Raw genomic sequence first — 21001 nt, 5'->3', positions numbered from 1 at the left:
CAGTGAGCACTGCTGTTTCTGTACAGGGAATTTGCCTGTGTAATGAGAGCCTGCACCATCACACCATAGGCATGCATGTCTCCCCTGCAGCAACTGAGGAGGAAACCTTCATTCTGGTACCTGCTGGTACCCTACATCACAAATCCTTGCTTCACAAGCTTAATATCCTTTTGTAAATAGGGCTTGGGAGACTTGATGTTATGAATTTGCACTGCAGAACTCCCCAAAGGTAAGGGCTGTTGCATTAGGCACTGTTCAAACTGATAAAAAGAGTTTGGTCCTAAACCAAAGGGCTTCTAATTTACATTTAACAAAATACTTGATGGGTGGTTATAAAAGGCACGTAAGAGGTACTGAAAGAAAGTGTGTCTCTGAGATATATTACAGTGATCTCTCTAGTCCCATATCAAACCTAAAGAGCAGCAGTTAATTCATAGTGGTAGCAGATGTTCATATATTGCTGAGCCCGTTTTGTACTGACACTGAACAAGTTAAAGACCCTTTAATCATCACAAGACATCATCCCTTTTGACAGTCCTATTTTCTTTAATAAAAACTATTTGTATCACATTAAAGAACCAGATCACCTCCTACTAGTTCACTGGAAACAGGCAATAATGTACCATAGGGTGCCCACTACAGGAGGGCTCTGAGCCTGGAGCCACCCAAAAATTCAATAGAACTGTCCCAGTAATAGCTTTGAAACCAAAGATTCTTGAGACCTTCTTAAGTTTCCTTATGAAATCCTGTCGTGCTTTTCCTGACCAACCAAAACAACAAAGTACAAGTCCACACAAGTCAAAGAGCTGCAGGAAAACCTGGTGCAAGCTGAAAAACAGAAATTCCAGTGTTGGTGGGCTTCAGGGCTGGAGGATTGTGAACTCTGTGAAAATCTAACAAAGCAACCCCCTAATGTTCACATAGAGATGTAAACAGAGAGCCACGTCTGCAGCTCTTGGACTGGGTCTTTTCTGTGGGGCTGTTACTGCTTTAACCAGACCACATGCACAACAAAATAAAATATATCTTGGTCTTTCCTTGGACTTACTTCTTCCAGAATTAAGTGTACCATGAACAGCTCTGGGGAGGTGATGGGCAGAAATACACTCACGCTCCTTTTTCCTGTGCACTCACCTTTGTTAGCAACAGAAGAAATAAAAATTAATAGTGCTATTAATCCTTTCCCCTAATCCTTCTCACCCCAGCTTTATGTCTCTTCAGCAAAAGGTCAGTCTTTTCAAGCATGATTTAAAATGTGCACTCATGAAAAGAAAAGAGCCAAACCACACAAATCCTGGATGTTAAAAATATACTCCTCTGTAAAGAGTGCATTCCTGTTGTGTCAAATACACACTCCCTTCTGAGGTCTGGCTGTTTTGTGGTGCTGTGTGATATGTTTGCATGGAAAAAGCTGATACAAGTGATACCAGAGGAGCTGGAAGGAACTGAGATCCTGATTATGCTCTTCTATGAGACAAATCAGTAAAATGGAGCCTCAAGAAAGATCCTTAGAAGAAGAGCCACACTCAAAGAGCATGACTTGGGAGGGGACAGGCTGAATATCTGCAGATTCACATGGATTTGTTAGGAAAGATCCACACTCTTTGCTGCTGCTTTGCTGATAGCACAGAGCAACTGAGGCCTCATGCAATGTTCTCCTGCTGCTCTCCAAAGCCCACCTTTAAGCACTGCACAGCCTGGTGCCATTGTCCTGGTGGGCACAGCAGCATCTCCCAGTGACCTATGGGGGCTCAGAGCTGCAGGGAGCACCGGGCACACCCTGGGTACCCTGCAGGAGGAAACAGCTGGCAAAGGTGGGGGAAAGCACCACGCTGCTGCCAAAGGTCCTGCAGGCTCTGGAGATGGATGTGGGGATGTGGGATGTGGGGATGTGGGGATGAGGGGATGCGGGGATGTGGGGATGTGGGGATGTGCAGATGTAGGAAGCACAGCTGCCCTGCAGCTCTGGCTGGCAGGCAAGGATCGATCCCTGTGCTTGGGCTGGAGTTCAGGTTTGCTGGCAGTGTGTAATCTGCTTACTGTGGCAGTAAAACACTCTGGTTTTCCAACTTTGCATCCACTGAGGCTTTTAAAAATCCTTTGAATTTATCTGTAGTCATTTGCAGAGACATTTTAATGGAGAAAGAGACATCATTATAGATTTCTTTACCTCAAACAACAGGGAAACAGGGTACCCACTGGCAAAAACCAGAGCCAGAAACAAGAAAATAAATCTCTAGGGGACCAGGAAAATACAGTTCTGCATAGTGATAGCATTTTTTATTTAAAGTTTTATTGTCTAGATTTTCCAACTGCGGCTTCTGCTGTGTGAGAATGGGCCGTGTGTTGTGTGTGTTTGGGTTTTTGCTGTTGTTTTCCCAGGGATGTTTGGCGTCCTAAAGGAATCTGCAAACTACAGATGGTGCCCAAAGCAAGGAAATGTGGAATGTGGAGTGGAACACAAATGGAGCATCTGAAAGGCTCCTTGTCTGCTCCTGCAGGCCAGGGGAGCGATGCAGAGGAGACTCTTTGCTCCTTTTCTGTTATATCAAAGTGATGGCTGCAGGACTGTTCATTTTCCTTTTCTTTCTCTCCATCATCTGCCCCCACAACCTGAACACTTAAAAGCCCAGTTGGTCAGTGGAATGTGTGGTGCATTCTTGCTCTGTCTGATGGGACAATGTCTGTGCCATGGGGGGTTGCTGAGGTAATTCTTTATTGACCATTAGTAATTCTGGGAGCTCATTGTATGAAATTCCAATGAACTGTACTGGGTCAAACCCATGCTTAATTTAATATCTAATTCAATTAACTTTTGTATTCCCTGTGCTGAAGAATGCTGATATGGAAAGATATCTCCCAGGTATTGCCTGGGCATTTCATGGGTTATATGAGCTGTTTTTCAATGATTATTTAGGGTTTGGAGTTAAGAGTTTTTACATACAAATAAAGGTCACTTTTAAGCAGCAAAATCAAATTTTAAAACCCCAGTGGTTTCTTATATTGCTAAAGAAAATTAAGAGTTACTGTATTTGGGATTTATTTATCTTTTACTTTTGCATTAAATTGTCCAAAAAAAGTTTTTTGTCTAAGTGAAGACATAATTATAGTAAATAAAGGGGCTGGCTCCTCTGTCTGCAATCCCAGAGTGAGGCTTCTACCCTCTCTTCTGGGCTAAGTTCAGTCACACCAAGGTTGTGCCAAGCCAACCAAACACAGCTGATTGGAACAGAAATGCCTAATCTTCTAAAAAATATTGAGATCCCTTAGAAAAGAAACATTGTGCCTCAAGATATAATCACAGGCTGTTAATTACTTTGAAGGCTCTAAATTCTGAAAAAGTTGTTCCAAAATTTTAAATAAAATCAGATCTTTCTTAGGTGAGGCATATCTAGATGGAACTTTCAGCCACTTTCAGTTGTATCTATTTCATTAAAGGGTTTGTTGGAATGGACAAAATAATCACCTGGGTATCACCAGAACCCCCTTCAGAACCTTTGTCCCCAACACTCTCCAGCCTGGAGAGCACCATGAAAGATGCCAGATTATATTTCCTTCATCAGCTGCAGGGGCAGCAGTTGTGGCTAGTAAAAGGTCAAACAATCACGTGCTGTGATCCAAGCTGAAATAATTTTTTTTTAAATTTGTGCATTCACCTTCAAAGAAAGTTGAGGCTGTGTAGTGTTGTTTGTAACTGATTTAACCCCTCTGTGGCAGCAATGCACTGGAAGAGGAATGGAGTGATTTAAGTGCAGTCAGAACATGAGGTCGCTGATGTAGCAATGGCATTCACATATCTTGAAGATGTACAACTTCTGGAATACAAGTAATCAAATTCACTAGATAATTTAATTCAGATGTTTTGTGGTTACTGGAAAACAAAGACCACAAACTGAGAGAGAGGCCTAAATATCCACTAATGATTTATTAGGAAGACTTTCAGCCTACATAAGTGTTCCTATAAAATTGACTTAATAACCGAGATACAGAACACAGTAAGACCAGACATTTTTGTCTTACAATTCAGTGTAACCATATCCTACAGCAACATTCTGAAAACTCAAGCAGATGTTGTTTAAATAAATTGTTTCATGAAAAGTGCTGCTCATTTCTTAAGAACAAATGTCCTTTCGGCTGGGCTTTAATGGAGATACTTTACTGATACTTTACTGACTTCAGAGGACAGCAGAGAGAAAACTGTAACCATATTGATTAAAGCAGGCATTTTTGTTCAAAAGCAATGATAATAAAAGAATTGAAGACCGTAGTGAGATAAAAATTCATTCCTTGGTAAAGCTCCATAGCTCTGACTGCAGGAATGGTAAAATGTCTGGTATTTTTGGGGCAATGCAGTGCCCTGATCCCAAACCCCACTCAGTAGGGATGGCCCCACTGAGGATGCGTGTTCCCAGAGCTCATCCTGATGCTCTCACAGAGGGGATTTGCTGGCAGAGAGCTCAGCAGGTTTCTCTTGGTAGCCCACAGGCAAACAGATGCTTTAGGAAAAACCAGCACACCACGTTCCAGCACAGGAATAGTGAAAATCCTCCCCTAACAAGAGTGAGAGAGAATGGAAAAGACCCCTCTGCTCACTTTCTAAAGCATCAATGACCTTTAAACCTACAGGAGACTGTAGCTGGGGTGAAGGGAATCATGCAGGGAGCTTTTTTATCCACATCCATTAAGGTCACCTCAGTTTACAGTGAGGACTTCATGAACAGCCTGTTGAAATATTTTATATGCTGGTAGGTTGCAGCAATAGATCCACTCAACAGCATCTCTTGCTTCCAGTGTGTTTTGAAAATCCTTTGTGAGTAGATGTATTTCAGGCTGTGTCAGTCAACTGAGTAGGAACTCAATTTTCAAAAGCCTTTTGTACTTTTTTACTTAAAAACGAAATTGTCAAAGGCTTTATGCAAAACCCAAGGCTGCAAAGTAGCCTGGACAAAGCTTCTGGATTTTGTTTTAAGAATCATCTCTTCAGATCCTGAAAGATTGTACCATACTGACATGAACAGCTATTTCGGCAATCCACTTTCTCTAAACTGATTTATTTGCTACCCTAATGTCCAGCTCTTGAATTTTCTGTGACAAGTCCTTTGGGAATGGACTGTCCCTGGATCCTTCAGAGCACGTGCAGTATTGTGATCAGACAGTGCAATAGATGGCAATACTAATATTAGTAAATTAGTAAAGGATCTTCTGCTAGGCAGGAAATATGGGGAATACTCAGTTAATACTCATCACAAGATGACATTTGTGATTATTATCAAGCAGACCATAAATATGAATTATTCAGTGTCAGTTCTCTGTAAAACACAGGTGATATTTATCACTAAGAAAACTCACTGTATTGTATATCTGGAAGTGGCAGATAAGAGCTATGGTATCAGAAATGGGTTTTCCCTGCAGAGAAATAATAACTTAATCAGTGTTTCAAACATTCAGGACATCTCTCATCTCCCAGAATGTGCTGCTGTTTATTATGGCTAAGCACACATGCCCTCAGATAAACTTCTGTATCCTCCTCATGTCTGAGTCCTTTCAGCTGACAGCTCTTGCTGAAAACCTCCTTTGACCTTTGGACTGTTTTTTGTCTCTAAGTGTCCAGATTTCCATTTGATTTGAGACGTTGAAAAAGCACAAGTGTCCTCAGAGCTCTGACCTGTTTTCCATACAGGCTGGTATCAAATAAAGCAATAGAAAAGTGTTCTACATTTCTCTGACTGACGCGCAGTCGCTGCAGTGGCAGAGCAGCAGCAGCACGTGGAAATTATTTTGCTATTGCCAGTTCCCAAAGCAGGTGAAGCCCACTGTGATACAGAAGGCTATGAAACTCCTGTTCCTCTGCATGAAGCAGTTCTGGGTGGGGATGAGGGTCAGCTGCACAGTGGATTGTTCCAGCACGGCACAGTAAAGCATCAGCGGTGTGGCTGGACCTGACTGGGGAACACATGCAGGTTGTGTGAAAGTACAGATTAGTGAAAACACAGATTAATTGGCCTTAAAATAGTGTGCAAGTGGCAAAAGGAGGCTGGGTTACCATTCCCAGCGTGGTGGCACACACAAAATCTCCCAGGGTCTCTTTCAATGTGCAACCTCCAGCCTTCTTATGCTTGATATAACTATATAATATAGTATAACTATAATATATAGTTATACTATATTATAGTCATATAACTATATAATATAATATAATTTCCCTCTGTATCCCTGCATGGGTGAAAACAGCTAAAACTTTTTGTCATTTAGCAAAATAACAGTGATTTTTGTTCTCTTCATTATTTATTAACATTTATTACTGCCTCAAGGAAGTTTTATGTTTGGCAACGGATAGATTTGGTGTTCAGCTCTAGGAATCCTGCTCAGCAGCATCCCTGAGCCACAGGCTTGGGATGCAGGGACATAAACATGGCATGAGCATGAAAATAGAGAATTTCACTGGAAACAACTGGTACTGTAGGTGTAAATGATGTCAGTAAATTGCCATCAGACACTAAGGCTGCAGGCTGCTGGAAATATGGCAAGAAAGGAGCATCTATCCAATTCTGAATCCCAACAATGAAGGTGCTTCACAACAGCATTGGTATTTCCTTTGCACTTGAGAGATGAATGGGAATGACTTGCTTGAGTTCATCAGGAATGCATGTTATAAATGATGCACCAAGCACCTGCATCTGTGCTCGGTTTTGTAGTCATAGATATTTTAGTGGAGCTATTCATAAATGCCTTTCCTAGAAGATAAAAATTCCAGAGAGGCCTTTTTTTTTTTTTTTAAGTAAATGCAGAAATTCAAGTGAAGAGAATTTCAAAGACACACACAATTCTTATACATGCTATGATTGATAAATGGTGAATTTGTATTTGATCTTTTCAAAAAAACTTACAAGAAAGAGTTCAGAAAGCTCAAAAGCTCCTAAAATTCTTTCCTCTAGAAAAAAAAATGCAGACTGTTTGGAGGAGTTGTTTTTTTAGTCATCAGCATTAGACATCTCTTTTATGTGTTTGGCAAGTTGTTACTTTTTCTTTTTTTTCTTTCATTTTGATTTGATTAATTAGACCACATTGAAGACATTGGAATCAAATGGACTGGTTACTTCTTTCTTTGTTTGAAAAATAAACATTGGGTTTGAGATCACATTTTTCCACTCTAGTGCATGAGAATTTTCTTCTAGGGGGCTTGATTTTTGAAGATATATTCGAAAAATATCAAATGTTTCTGTTTTGCTTGTTTTGATTGCAGTTGCAGTTTTTTTAATTCATCAATATTATTTGAACCATGTTCATGTTCTTGGAATACACAGAGCAACTTTCAGCTACTGGAATGCTCTGGTAAAAAGATGATGAGAAAGTTTTCAAATTCATGAGGAAAAAAGAAAGAAAAAGCTTACCATTTTTCCCCCAGCAGTTTTAAATCTTTCCACCTCATGAGACACAACTTGTACAATCATTAAAGAGTTCTGTGACATAACCACGTGAAATTATGAAAATATATGGGGTGAGAGTATTACAAAGTGACGACAGTTGATTCCTAATTTCATCATCCATTATAATTCTTGTCTTTCTGAGCAGCTTGAGATAAGCTGATTTTTGTGGTTGGTGTATTCATATGTTGCTATGTTTCTTGAGACATGTGTACTCTGCAAAATATGTTAACCAGCAAAAGAGCCTGTCTGAACTAAGTGAAATAAGGATAATTTAGGACATGCTGACCCCATGTAGAATTCTTCCTGCATAAGAAATGAGCCATGAGTCAGACCAGGAAAACAAGTTTGACAGTGCTTCATTTGCAGGCCCATGGAATAACATGGAGAAAAATGGACTGAAATAAGGAAAAAATCCAGCTGCAGACAAAAGTTTAGATTGTTTACCTGTTTGTCCGTGGGTCAGGCTAATGTAACCTCATCAATTAAAGTGCCAGAGAGGAAGAAAAGGAAAAGCCTCACCAGTGTCCCCTGGCATGATATTTTCAGTCCCCATTACAGTAGCTTCTGTATTTGCTGGGAGTCAAAGTAAGGTGGCTCTCCAAAGCCTCATTTCAAAATGCTATCTGCTTGCTGCATTACAGATAATTATTGAATGATAGCCCAAACACTGAAATAACAGGTGAGAGTGGGCCTGAAGTAATTTCTCCACTGTTAGCACGTTCTTCTATTTTAAGATTTTTTTATGCATTTTATGGTATGCAGCAAGCACTGCCACATTAACATTTAAATACTTAACTTTCTATCTCTGTACTTTAATCTTAGTCTTTTACATCCTTCAGCCTTTCATTACGTTACCATTATCTGATAAATGCACAGTTCTCTGTGTCCTTTGAAGTAGTGAATTATTATACAGTATAGACTAGATTATCCATAGATTATTTTCCATGCAGCACAGTCAGGAGATTCTCAAGAGCCGGGGCAAACACTCTGCAGCAAAGTCTGGCTTTGTACTTGCTCCAGGATTAGAGAACTGGATTTTCCTTGTCTGGCTTTAAGAAGCATCTGTAGCCACAGGCACCTGAAGACAGAGTGTGAGCTAGAATCTTCACAACAAGCAGCACTTAATTTATTTTCTCTGAAGTGTGATTTACTAATCTAAAAGCAAAAATTGTCCCTGCTCTGAGCACAGTCAGTTAGTACTAGAAGGAAGTTCTAAATTCCAAAATTTCAGACCACTCTTTGGTGCTTATTTTCAATTGTAGTGATGGTATTAAGGAAGAGGTAAATGTCCCAACATCCTTGAAATCATGAGGTCATTTAAGGACCTTTAACCTTTAATCTAGAAAAGGAAGTTTTCATCTTGTAGTTGTAAAAAAAGACTAAAGTATACAGAAAACTAAAGCAAGTAACCAGAGGAGTATTGATTTCAGCTGCATAAATCCTCCTGCAAACAGCAATATGTGATAATTTGATGGCTTGTATGTTTCCCTCGTGATTCTTGAGACAGCTCTGATGCATCTGGTTTGACATGAAGGGCCAGAGTCAGGACTGGAATGATGCCTTGGTCTCTGCACTCTAGCCCCAAGAGCACACACAAGTGAAATGTCCTTGCATTTATGCTCAGGCCTACAAAATCCAAACAGTGTGAAAATTGTTGCCCATAACATCTCACACCCAAATATTCTAAAATAAAGGAACAAGAAGAGGGAAGATATTTTGTCAGCCAGAGATCTAATTGAATAAAGGTGTCTGAAGCTTCATGAGCTCTGTAATTCCGTGTGTGGCTCCCATTACACTTCTTTCCTCACAGGGCATCATCAAACTCTGTGCTGTTCATAGGAGTTGCAGTGAAAATAGTTTGGAATCAAGTGGCAATACCTCCACTGCACTCCTCAGTTTCTGTTTGGAGAAAATGTTCATCTGCACATAATTGTTTAGTAGAAGTGGATAACTCCAGCAGACTGAGCTGCTCTTTGTGCTGGACAATTGTTTAGAAGCTTATGGTCCATGCCCAGTTCCTAATAACTTTTTCCACTCCACAGAAAGTCGAGTGGTGCCCTTAGGAAATGTGTGATTCAGCCATTCCAATTATCTTTTAAATATTAATTTCTAGTCTTCATTTCTATTTCATTGTACTGCAGAAAATCTCCAGTCACCACAGTGCCACTTGCACCTCTTAACAGCCTGAAATATTTATTAAACTCATTAAGCTCCAGTCTTGGTAGCTAATTACAACAAACTCATGTTTGTGGAAGCAAATCTAGCTGTGAAGATTAAATTTAAATGAGTGACAAAAGCTCCTTGCGTTTGGAGATTTTTGTTTTTCCTCTTTTTAATTTGTCATGCTGATTTGTAAAGCTTGCTAGTTATTCTGGTAACACTAGCACTGCTGATAACAACAGACACTGTTTGTCTTGGAGAAGTGCCAGTATTCTAAGTACATGTCTAATTTGTCCAGACAGTTTTAAAGTCTTTTGAATTAAAATTACAAGTTTATTCTGAAGAGTTACAACAGACAATTACAGATGAAAATTTGAAATAAGAAATTTTAATATAAAATGAACTACCAGAATTCTTTGAGGTTAAAGGCACTGAATAAAGTTTAACCCCTTTAGTGCAATGAATGTCACCAACCCATGTATTTGGGCAGGGCTCTCAGAGGGTTCAGCATGTGGACTTGATGCTATTTAAAGTTTTCAACAGACCTTGTCTAGCTGATTTTGAGGCCACTGCTAGATTTAAACCTCTGTGTGTGCATTTACTGGGACAGACAAAGACAGGTTTTGGCTTCTTCTGAAATGCTGTTCAAGTTAAAGCTCCTTTGAAGCACCACTGGAGAACCATCTTCCTCTCCAGAATTGTGGATGGCTACTGGGATGAGGACTTCAGGCTTTGCTAGGAGGCATTCCAGAGTAGTCTTCAGTTTAGGGGGCACTCCAGAGTATTTCTCCATCTAGAAGTCTTCCACAACAAAATGATGGAATGCTAAGGGTTGGAGGGGACCTTAAAGATCATCTAGTCCCAATGAACCTGATTATTATTTCAGCAGTGTCTTCCCATGAAGTTAGAAAAGTGAGTTTAGGCAGCTGCAGCAGATGTTGTAGCTACTTGGATATAGACTCTGACTGGCTAGGAGTAATTGCCTTCACTTCTATTTGTGAGCCTTTCTGGAAGCTTTCCCCAGAAGTATCACTGTGCTTTTGTATCACAGTGACTCCCCAAGAACCACTGGAATCATCCTGTGGACATCAGGCGTCCAAAGCTTTCTGTGAGAGCACTCTCCTCTCTTCAACAGAAAGAGAGCAGGCTGAAATTGTAATTTTTAAATAGCATCTTTCAGTTTGAGAGGAGCACGTTGAAATGGTAGTTTTTAAATAGCATCTTCCAGTCTGAGTCAACAGGTGAAAGACAGAGATTTTTAAAAAGGCAAAAGGCCTCTCACGTAATCACCCCTGTGAAGGAAATATTCACTGATCTTTTTAATATAAAAATGTATTTCCGTCTTGATTCATATGTCAATTACTTTGTCTTCACTTTTTTTGTATAAATTGAATGCAGTAAATGCCCTGAAAAGAGCGACAGCGGTGTGTAACCTGAGGACGATGTGCGAGTCTCGCTGCTGACATCTGCTGAGGGGAATTTCAGGTTTATTGGCAAAGGTAATTTTGTCTTGACTTGCTCCTTGGCTGCAGTGGAGTCAGGATGTGAAATGTTATGGTGGTGCAGAACAGAGAAATTCCTTTATGTACACAGTTGGTGTAGCATAACCTTTGGATGTACTGGGTCCCACCATTCCGACACCAACTGCTTTTCAGGCTGGAGCATGCACAGGAACTGGATGGAAAAGTGCTCCTGGGTTTTTGTCATTGCCTGCTTCTTACCCTATGGATTTGGAAAAAAATGCTTAGCATTATTTTCACGCTGTTTAAAAGAATACTTGTGGGTATGCTTTGAGTTAGGTTATTTAGATAAGCCTCAAGTTGAACAGGACGTGTTCCTCTGGCAGTGTATGCTGTAATGAGGCAGATTTTTAGATAAAGTTGCCTTTTTTTTTAATCCAAAGAAATAGGAGTCAGATAAGATACTGTAACTTCCTGGCCATCAGTGTACATTGGAAATTGAAATCAGATTATGTCTTAGAGTGCTTCTCTAGCTGCCAGTCACTCAATACATGCAGAACTTGGGTCCTGGTCCAAGAAAGAGGTGACAGAGTGTGTCTGCTTGGGTTGTGCTCAGCCGCCCTGGAGCATGCTGCACCAGCTGCTCCTCATCCTCTTCTTGCCTTTCCTCTACTGAAATACTAATGATACATTGCTGAGGATATAATTACTTCTTCATTCAACTTTCCAGTTTTGTAGTCCAAGACAGGGAATGTGGGGATGCACAGCAAGTGCACATTGTGGATATCCAAAAACTTCTGAATATGAAGGACTGTCCCCACCTGAGGACTGCAGAGCCTCTTCAAAATACAAATACTTTGAAGTGCATTTCCAAAAGGCACTGAAAGTCCTTAAAATCTATGGTTAAGATCAGGATTTTTAGTGTATATTAACAATACACATATATTAGGCTGGAAGGAAAATGGCTTATTAGACTTTTAATGTTTCAAGGAGGATCTCTCTGTCTTGGACAGCAGCACTTATTTCTGTCCCATTGTAAACAAGAGTGGACAATGACATATTTTTCTCATCTCACTCTGTGGATGCTCAGGGAAATAAAATCGCCAGTATCTGTGGATACCATTCTTTTTACAGAAATCCTGATACTAATGGCATCTTCAAATGTTTCTCTAAAGATACCATTAAGCACATTAAATGAAACTTCTACTTAGGCAGTTTAGCTAGAACTGCATCTGACTTTTTCCAGGAACGTTGTCTTTTTCTACCTAGATATTTTGTCTAGGAAAAGGCAAGGTTTAGTCACCTGATGAGCAGATCAAGGCCATTTGCAGACACCTCCATTGCATAGGGTCAGATCTGTTCTGTGGCATATGGACAATGGATCTCCTGCATTTGGGATGCAATGGGATCGAAAGTGTGTGCACTGAGTAGGTGATCTGTGTGAGCACAGTAAATCCAATTCACTCTGAGCTTACTGTATGGGTATAAATCAAGGATGCATCCCAGACACATTAGTCTCACTGCATTTCATTTTGTCTGGGAAAACCTGGACAGAAATATGGTAGCCCTAAGCTTCCCACATTCCACACTCCACACACACACATAATAGGTTCATGTCTTGAACCCTTGGTCTCTCTCGGGCTTTCCATTATTGTTGATACAACACATAAATCTCAGGTTAAGTGTTCTCCTGACTTTGCAGTTATTTTCCTTTTTCCTATAGGCCCAACAGTCTTTAAATCCTTCTGAGTTGCTTATTAGAGTTTTAGGTGGGACATAACAGACGACCCTTGGTTTAGCTCTCAGCCTGATTCAGGAGAAATCTCTTCTCTGTGAAATGCCCTGGTCTCTAACAAACCACTCCCAGGGATTTTTGCAGACGTGGGCATTGTTCTCTTTGTTTCATGTTCTCTGTTGTTTTCTTAGCCAAGTTGCTTTGGTATTTATTAATTGAGAGTTGTAAGTAATTCACTTAATCTAACACTTGATCAGCAATTTCAGATCAACATTTGAGAGGGAACATAGCCTCAGGCAGTTGTTATTTATTCTGGTCAGGTAATTCCTTTCTGGGCTGTTTAAACAGCAACATGTTTTTTGTTAAAGTGAGACTGCCTAACTTAGGAAAAGAGTATGCAAATGTCTGCCTTTCTGTTTCTTTCAAAGTTTAACTAAGTAGACTGTTTAGTGTGATAATGATAACCAAGTACTGAGGTGGGCAGATAGTAGCATAATTAAGAATATGCAACACTGCAGTATAAAGTCCAGGCATCTGGTAAGGATTAGATTTGCTGGTTATACAAAATCATGAAGACACAAACCATTCTGACAGATCTGATAGAAAGAAGAAAGATGAACACATTATCATCTAAGCTGCCCTTCTAGCACTGAGAAATCCTGTAGTGCTGTCCACTTAAAATATTTCAGCATCAAAAGCTAAACATTTGACTCTCAGGGAGAAGTTGTATCACCAATTGCTAAATTTTCCCTTAAGTATGTTGAACATTTTATTCCTCTATGGAGGAAACATCAACTATACAACTCACATTTGGGGTTTAGGAGATTTTTCTTCTCCTTTTGGAGTTTTGGAGTATGAGTAAGCCTGACTTAGTATTCAAGAGAAGTCCAGTAGTTATGAAGCTCCATAGTAGAGTTTCGTCTGGCAGCCTGTGAGGAAGAAGTCAGAAGAATCTCACTGAAATATGGAAGACTGAGATTTAATAAGAGCAATGTGATAATTCAGGGGCTAGCATCTACAAGACACATTAGTAGTTAACAAGCAACCAAGCTTTAATCAGTGTAAGGAGATGGATCCCTTTGCACCTATTAAAAAGTGCTTCAAAAGTTGCACAGGCACTCAGTGACAAATCTGGCATTACCAAAGCTATACCTCATCACAGTTATCAATAAGTTGAAGCCATAACACAAGCCTCCATTCCCACTTTCCTTCCTCCTCCCAAAAAACAACAACCAGCAGCTCCCAAAGCATTAAGTTCTATTTAGGGAATCCTTAGAGCAGGTTTGTCCTGGACCCAATAAGGCAAGTGTCTGCAGCTCCAGAATAAAGTGGGAAACTGAAGAAAGCTTTGAATTTCAAACATCTTTCAGTGAGGAATTAGTTTTAAAAGACATACAACAATAAGCCATGAAATAAGTCCAGACACCATAATTCAGGGATAGAATATGCTATGAAACTGGCAGGCATCCAGGCCAGAGCCAGGTGCCTGTTTTGGATTAGATTCAAGTGGCCTTAGGCCACCTACAGAGCTTTCAGGTAGATTCTGGAATCCGCTCACCTCAATGTGCCCTACCTTGCTTCTATTTCAGGTACTTGTGAAGGATTCCCAGATGGCTGGCACTCATCCAGACCCATCTGCTTTCACCTCTCCTTGTCTCTATACTGTCATGAGACAGGCTGCAGAAAAAAAATGTTTCAGGAAAACAGAGACTTAATAATTAACTGCCCGTTTTCCTCAGTTTGCAGTGAGAAAATTCAACTTGTGAGAGCTGCATTTATGTCTTGACACCCTGACTGTGGGATTACAGATGAAAAAGGCACAAGTGTATATCTATAATCAAGGGGAAACAAAAGATAGATACTGAAAAAAAAAAATGTCTTGAAGCTTAAACTATTATAGGCCATAAAAAATAAAACTGCTTTGTCAATCTAATGAATATTTTACCTGTCACATTCTTCTATTTACTTTTAATTCTATTTTATACTGGACTATGAAAATAGGCCAAGATAACTCAAGTCCTGAACATCAGTTGTAGAATTCTGACCGTAAATGGTTTTTGCCTTGGCATGCTGCCTTCCATATTTCTCTGGAAGATCCTGTGCATGTCCTGCCATGGGACTCCAGTTTCATTCCATGAGGGTGGCTGGCTGGATGGGCAGAGCTTGAGCCAGGAAGGTTCTTCCTGCTAGATTCAGTACAATTATCCTGGAAGCATGAGGAAATACTGATCAAGCTACCCTCAAACAGATGAATCAGTCTGAGTTTCTGTTATGAAGATCTAGCACAATGTTGCTGTGTCTGCCCTGCCAAGGAGGTTTAAATCTCATTTAAATTCAAGCTAAAATACTCCTGCTGTCATTAAAAGTAAAAGGACTGAAATGGCCATGAAATCACTTTTATTAATGTTACAGTCTTAAAGAGTTCATCTGTGGAGCAAAACAACATCACTGTCACAGTATCTGCTACTCCTTAAAGGGGAGGAAGGGAAGGATTTTGATTTTGAGGCACCTCCCAGCAAACATAAACATACCTGGAATTAGACCTGTACATAAGGGTTTGCTGAAGAGAGCCTCAACCTTCAGGATTCCAATTTTCTTTAATATTCTATTCCACATTTCTCTTATTGTAATAGGACTAGAAATCACCCTCCCAGCTACCCTTTATCTATGCTCCACTGCAGCACTTTTCCTAAAATGCTACTATAAAGGCCCAACTCTTGCCTTACTAAATTCAGTTTAATAAGAGCTGCTGATTTCAGTGTTACAGGCATACAACATAAAATGATCTAATTCCTTTTTTCCCCCAGCATCCTCCTGTATTGAAAACAGGCAAAATCAAACACTTTCCACTAGGTACACACAGACAGAGGAAGATATTATTAAATGTTGTCACAGCAACTGATGCAACACTGAGTTTGTAAAACAGCTGTTTGATTCCTCAGCATGCTGAAATCACTTTTGAAATCAACACCACAGTCGGGGAGTAGTTTTGTTTGCAAATTAGGAATGCAAAGAAGGCTGTGGTAAATTAAAAACAGTAAGCTGAGCTCTTGGGATGGGGACCAGTTTTCTGTTCTGCATGTGTTCGGCACCTAGCTCAAGGAATCCTTTACAGCTACTGCTACCATATTCTTCATCTGTTCTCATCATCTTTTGGCATAAAAATTAGTAGTAAAAAATAAATCTCTTTGCAGAAAAATAAAAGGTAGGTCACGAAGGTCTTGTTTTCCTGATGAAAGAGTATAAAGCAATTGGAAGGGAATTAATGCCCTTATCCAAAGCTGTGATTGCTCACTGCCATTGTGGTGCAGTGCAGTCCTCAAGTAATGAGCTCTGGTCCTCAAAAGACACCAGTTCCAGTGTCTGACACAAATCCCACCCTTGTTATGGAACATGAGTTTAGAGCCTTTCAGTGCACAGCAAACAGAGGATCTGTGCAGATCTTTTAGACAACACCTTCTTTGTACACAGCATTGCATGGTGCTGCAAGCCCTTTCTTATAGAAGTAAATATGGAACAGCTCCATAATTCTGTGGGAGACCTTTTCCTGTTTGTTTGCCAAGCTGTAGTTAAAATTCCCCCAGTAGTTAAGAGAAGTCCAGTTCGGGTAAGAAGGACATGAAGGTGGTGGGTCTGGGCAGACAGCTACCAAGAGAAGATGAACAAACACCGCACCAGAAGTAAAACCACCTAATTTTCATAGGAAATGGGCTGATACTTAATTGAGAATGGTAAAACAAAGGGTTTGTGAGTACGCCTCAACTGTTCCACAGAAGGGACTGAAAAGGCTCCTGAGCTCCTTTGCAATCTGTGTTCCCAGCAAGAAGGCTGGAGAAACAAAGGCTCATTGATGTGAGAAGGGAGGGAAGTTTTTAATAGAGGAATCCCAGGAGCCAGCCAAAGAAGCATTATCTTGTATTAAAAAAATCTGCAAATAATGAAATTCAGAGAAAAGAGAAGCCAATTTTCTTTGCCTGGCACACGAAATGAGCAGCAAATAAAAGAAGAAACACGTTTACAAAGGACTGGAGACTAAATCTTCCCAGCAACATTCTTCTTGGGGTATGTTGCTCAAAAGCATACAGGGATCCACATTCAGAAATGCTCAGGAGGTTCAGTTCCTCTTGATGCCAACTGGAGCTGTGAATTCTTGTTACTGTGGAAAATTAAGTCCCAAAATTTTCATCCCAGAACTCAGACTCCCAACCTGAAACTAACTGGGTACAAGCAGGAGAATTGTTATCAGAGATCTTATCTTCAGACTGATGCCATGATTTGTGGGAACTAGTTACATCAGCAGAAGTTACCTTTCCAGTCCAGTAATAAAATGAAAAAGCAGGATAATATTTCAGGCTTGGGTGTGATGAAGCAACACTACCAGGAATGGGGGAGAAAAGCAGAACTTTTAGTCTTTGTTGGACGAAGCAAATGTATGTTGTTTACAGACATGAAAAGAAGAACCAATAAGAAATGAATGAGGAACCATTTCATCCCAATGCCATTTGTTTTGGGGGTGGAATAATCTCATACATTCCTAACATGGAAGACAGAGGTGGAAACTTCCATATGGATTTTGTTTCTTGGCCTGGTTTATCCTTTTCTGGGGTGCAGATGCTGGCTGACTGTAACAGGGACTGAGCTTTCCTTCCTGCACGTGATGCCAGAGTATGTCTGAAACCAATCCTAGTGTCTTAGAAGTAATTTGCAGGGGTTTTAACTGTGTCTTTGTGACTCTGTAGGCTGCCCAGCCTTCTGGGTAGAGTGCAAATCGCTATTTATAAAAAGCATTTTCAAAGTGGATCTTTGAACCTGCTGGACTGCAGTTTCTCCCGTGCCATTTTTGATCCATTGTATAAATACAAATTTTGGCACGTGCACAACATTATAAACTGCATAATTGTTTTTATTAGAGTTCTGTGAGTTTGGAGGTACCTGTGCTTTAATTACCCTTGGCATGCATCCAGGAAAACTCTTCTAAAATGTAGTGCTTGCAAAGCCTTCGTCGGGCCACCCACAATGACAGCTTTTATTTTTCCTCTATTAGTGATGGACATTTTCATTTAATTTCGGTCTGGGTGTGTGACAGAGCCCCCGTGTACTGAGCTGCAGCTTCCCCCTGTTCACTTTCCAGCCACAGAGTGGTCGGGACACCGTGGCAGCCACTTGTGACGTTTGGACCCCAGCCAAGCGAATGCTGTTTGCAAAGTTTTTTAGGTTGTCTGTCTTGCTTCCTTGGTCTCCCCTCCCCCTTCCAAAAATTGCTGGTGACACTAGAAATGCAAGTCAGTTAATCTGTTCTAAAATCTAAGCACCAGCCTACAGCAGAGACGGCTGGAGAAATGCAGAACATTGCTTGGAAGGTGGGTTTAGTTCCGCTCCTGAGCCCAAACCTCTTGTGTCGCAGGCAGAGCAAGGACAATACTAACAAGTCAGCAGGATAGCTGGAACTTCATCCTCCATGCCAGAAAATGGGATGTCCAGCTAGCACAAATAAATGTGTAGAACTAATCAAATTAGGATGGACATGCTGTGCAATACAGAGAAATGCATGTAAGCAGAAAATCGTGTTTAATATTTGTAATCAAAAGCATTTATTTGGGACTATAACAGCCCAATGCTATGTGCAAATTGGGCAAGGAAAAAATGTAAACATTGTTTCTTTGATTTCACGGAGTTAGGGTGCAACAAGAATGCTGGAAGGAGATCCTTTTCCAGGGGCTGTGATTAAAAAGCTATGTGAAATGAATTTAGGGGCTTATTGACAGAAAATATTACTGTAAATGGTGGTGGAAACCTATTCCACAATGATTACTCTTTATTGCCAGGAGTTTGGCAGACTTTATAGGATGCGAACTGAAAACTGTGGGTTTAGGGACAAGCTGAGGATATGACTTCTGTCCTAACACCGTGTTTTAAGGCAGCTGCAGAGAGCAGAATTTAACAGAGAAACTGGTGAGACAGTGTAATTTTATTCTATGAACTTTCAGTCCTTAAGGATCAGGAATTAATGGAGGAACTACACTAAGTCAACCAGTATGTGTATTTGTTACTTATGAGTTTTCATGTCAGCTGAAATATAGTTACCCATAAACAGAATAACCAGTGGCATGGTATAGCCCGTGCCACATGTCACTGAAAAATGCAATTAACCATCACACAAAAGCAACTCTATTCCAGTAGCTTGTATGGTAAACTGAACACTGGTTAGAAATGCAGAAATATGCTTTTGGGAACATGCTAGACTAGCATTTTCCATTCCTCAGAACACTGTAGTCAGCTTCAGATTTTGTGGAAGTAGACAAAGGAGTCCTCGGAGTTTCTATTTATGAGAATAGCCTTTCAAAATTTGGGGTGGAGAGGGGAAGAGGACAGTGCAGGAATGGATCTGCTGTCGGCTGCCATTCCAGCTCTGTCTGGTACTTTACAACCCCGCTCTGTGGGAGTCAGAGCAAGTGCAGAAGGTGCTGCGGCTGTGAGGAAGCTGGGCAGTGTGCTCAGACCATCAGTGTGTCAGGATGTGCCCTCATCCCAAACCTGAGGGGCACCAGATCTCCCTGCTCACAGCCTCCTCTCTGCACAAAGGATCTTTCTGGCAGGGAGGATACAAAGATTATCCTCTCACTTTCTCTAACCCAGCCAGAGAAAGGAGCTGTGGTCAGTCAAGACAGCTGGCTGATTTGGCCTCTAATTGTACAGCATTGCATGGGTTTAGAGAATGTACAGGTAGACATGCCAATGGGATTTGATGCCAGCTGAGCACATCCCTGCAACTCCACTGGATCTACAGGAACCCTTCCCCAAGGTCTTTTTTAAGCTGTTCATATTTTGTTCAACCAGTGGTCTCATCCTGCTACAACTGAGTAACAGCTGCTGAACTCTTTAGACAAATTATATAAATTCACAAAATGCCTTGAGATTATTGAATAAAAAATGTAAAGAGAAAGAAAATCCTCCTTAGCTGTTATATTGAGTAAGGAGTACAACCAACTTTGGAGCATAATTTCACTACGGGGCCTCTTTAACTTGTGACAAAGATGAAACTGATGGGTTTTAAACACTACCAGCTCATTCTAAAGAGGGTCATTTGTAAGGGGAATTCTAAGAAGACTTCTATGTAAAGAGTTTCACCCAGCATGTGGTTAATCATCCCTCACTAGAACTGAAGGCAAAAAGCTTCTGTGCCTCACAAGAGGGAAACTTCATAGTGAGAATAAAAATAGAGGGGGTAAAGATGGAGCTGGAAGAATCCTACGGAGTGCTTATATGTACCCTGAGTAACCCAACAAGTATGTCATTTGGCAAGAAATGGTCCCAGAAATGGTCAAGCAGGAATGGACAGTTGCAGAAACTGAAAGCTGAGTTAGCAAAGGAAAATTCTGCTCTGATTCTACTATGCATAATCACTGAATATCAATTAAAATGAGCCCTCCCTGCACCATTTCCCATTGGAACTACTCTGCCTCCAGTCATCCAACCATACGTGGTTTAGCTGTGGTATAAATTATACAAATTAATTTTAAACACAAATAAATCTGGAAGATAATCTAGATTGACAGCTCTCTGTCTTCTGTGAATTGTTCACTCAGGTCAGTGGTCACAAATGTCCCACATGATGAAGAGCTGCTCTAACAAAGATGGCAAAACAAACATGGTGGTGTTTTAGTCCAGGGCCTGTTTCTCCTGCATGCCTGTCAGTCATGTCAGCAGTAAGCACAGAATCATAGAACCATGGAATGGTTCTCCTTCCAACACGCCTGCCATGGGCAGGGGCACCTTCCTTTAGACCAGGTTGATTCAAGGCCCATCCAACCTGGCCTTGGGTAATTCCAGAGATGGGGCAGCCACAGATGTGTGAGTTCTGTGTGCAGTTTGACTCTATCATGATGGCCATGACAGCATAATTCTTGGGAGAAAAAAACCTAGGAAAGTTTACTGGAAAAGAAGAATTCAGAATTAGAAAGAATAGACTCCTGAAAAATAGTGATCAGTTTTCTATGATATGCTCACAGGTCAAAACAAGAACATCTAACATCTTTGTGTGCAGACATCAGGACAGTGGACAGACACTTTGCATGCAGGTGTGGTCTGTCTGAGAGGGGGCTGAGACATCCTGGTGAAACTTGGGCTGTGCTCTTGGACCTTGGTGTGGGGAAAGTGAAGCAGTAACTCACTGCTGGTGTGGAGCAGCAACCTCCTCCTCTGCCTGGCAGCTCTGAGAG

Source organism: Onychostruthus taczanowskii, unplaced genomic scaffold (assembly GCF_017590055.1).
Source record: "Onychostruthus taczanowskii isolate IOZ18803 unplaced genomic scaffold, ASM1759005v1 scaffold113, whole genome shotgun sequence".
NCBI classification, from domain to species: domain Eukaryota; kingdom Metazoa; phylum Chordata; class Aves; order Passeriformes; family Passeridae; genus Onychostruthus; species Onychostruthus taczanowskii.
Note: the sequence above shows the minus strand (reverse complement) of the source record.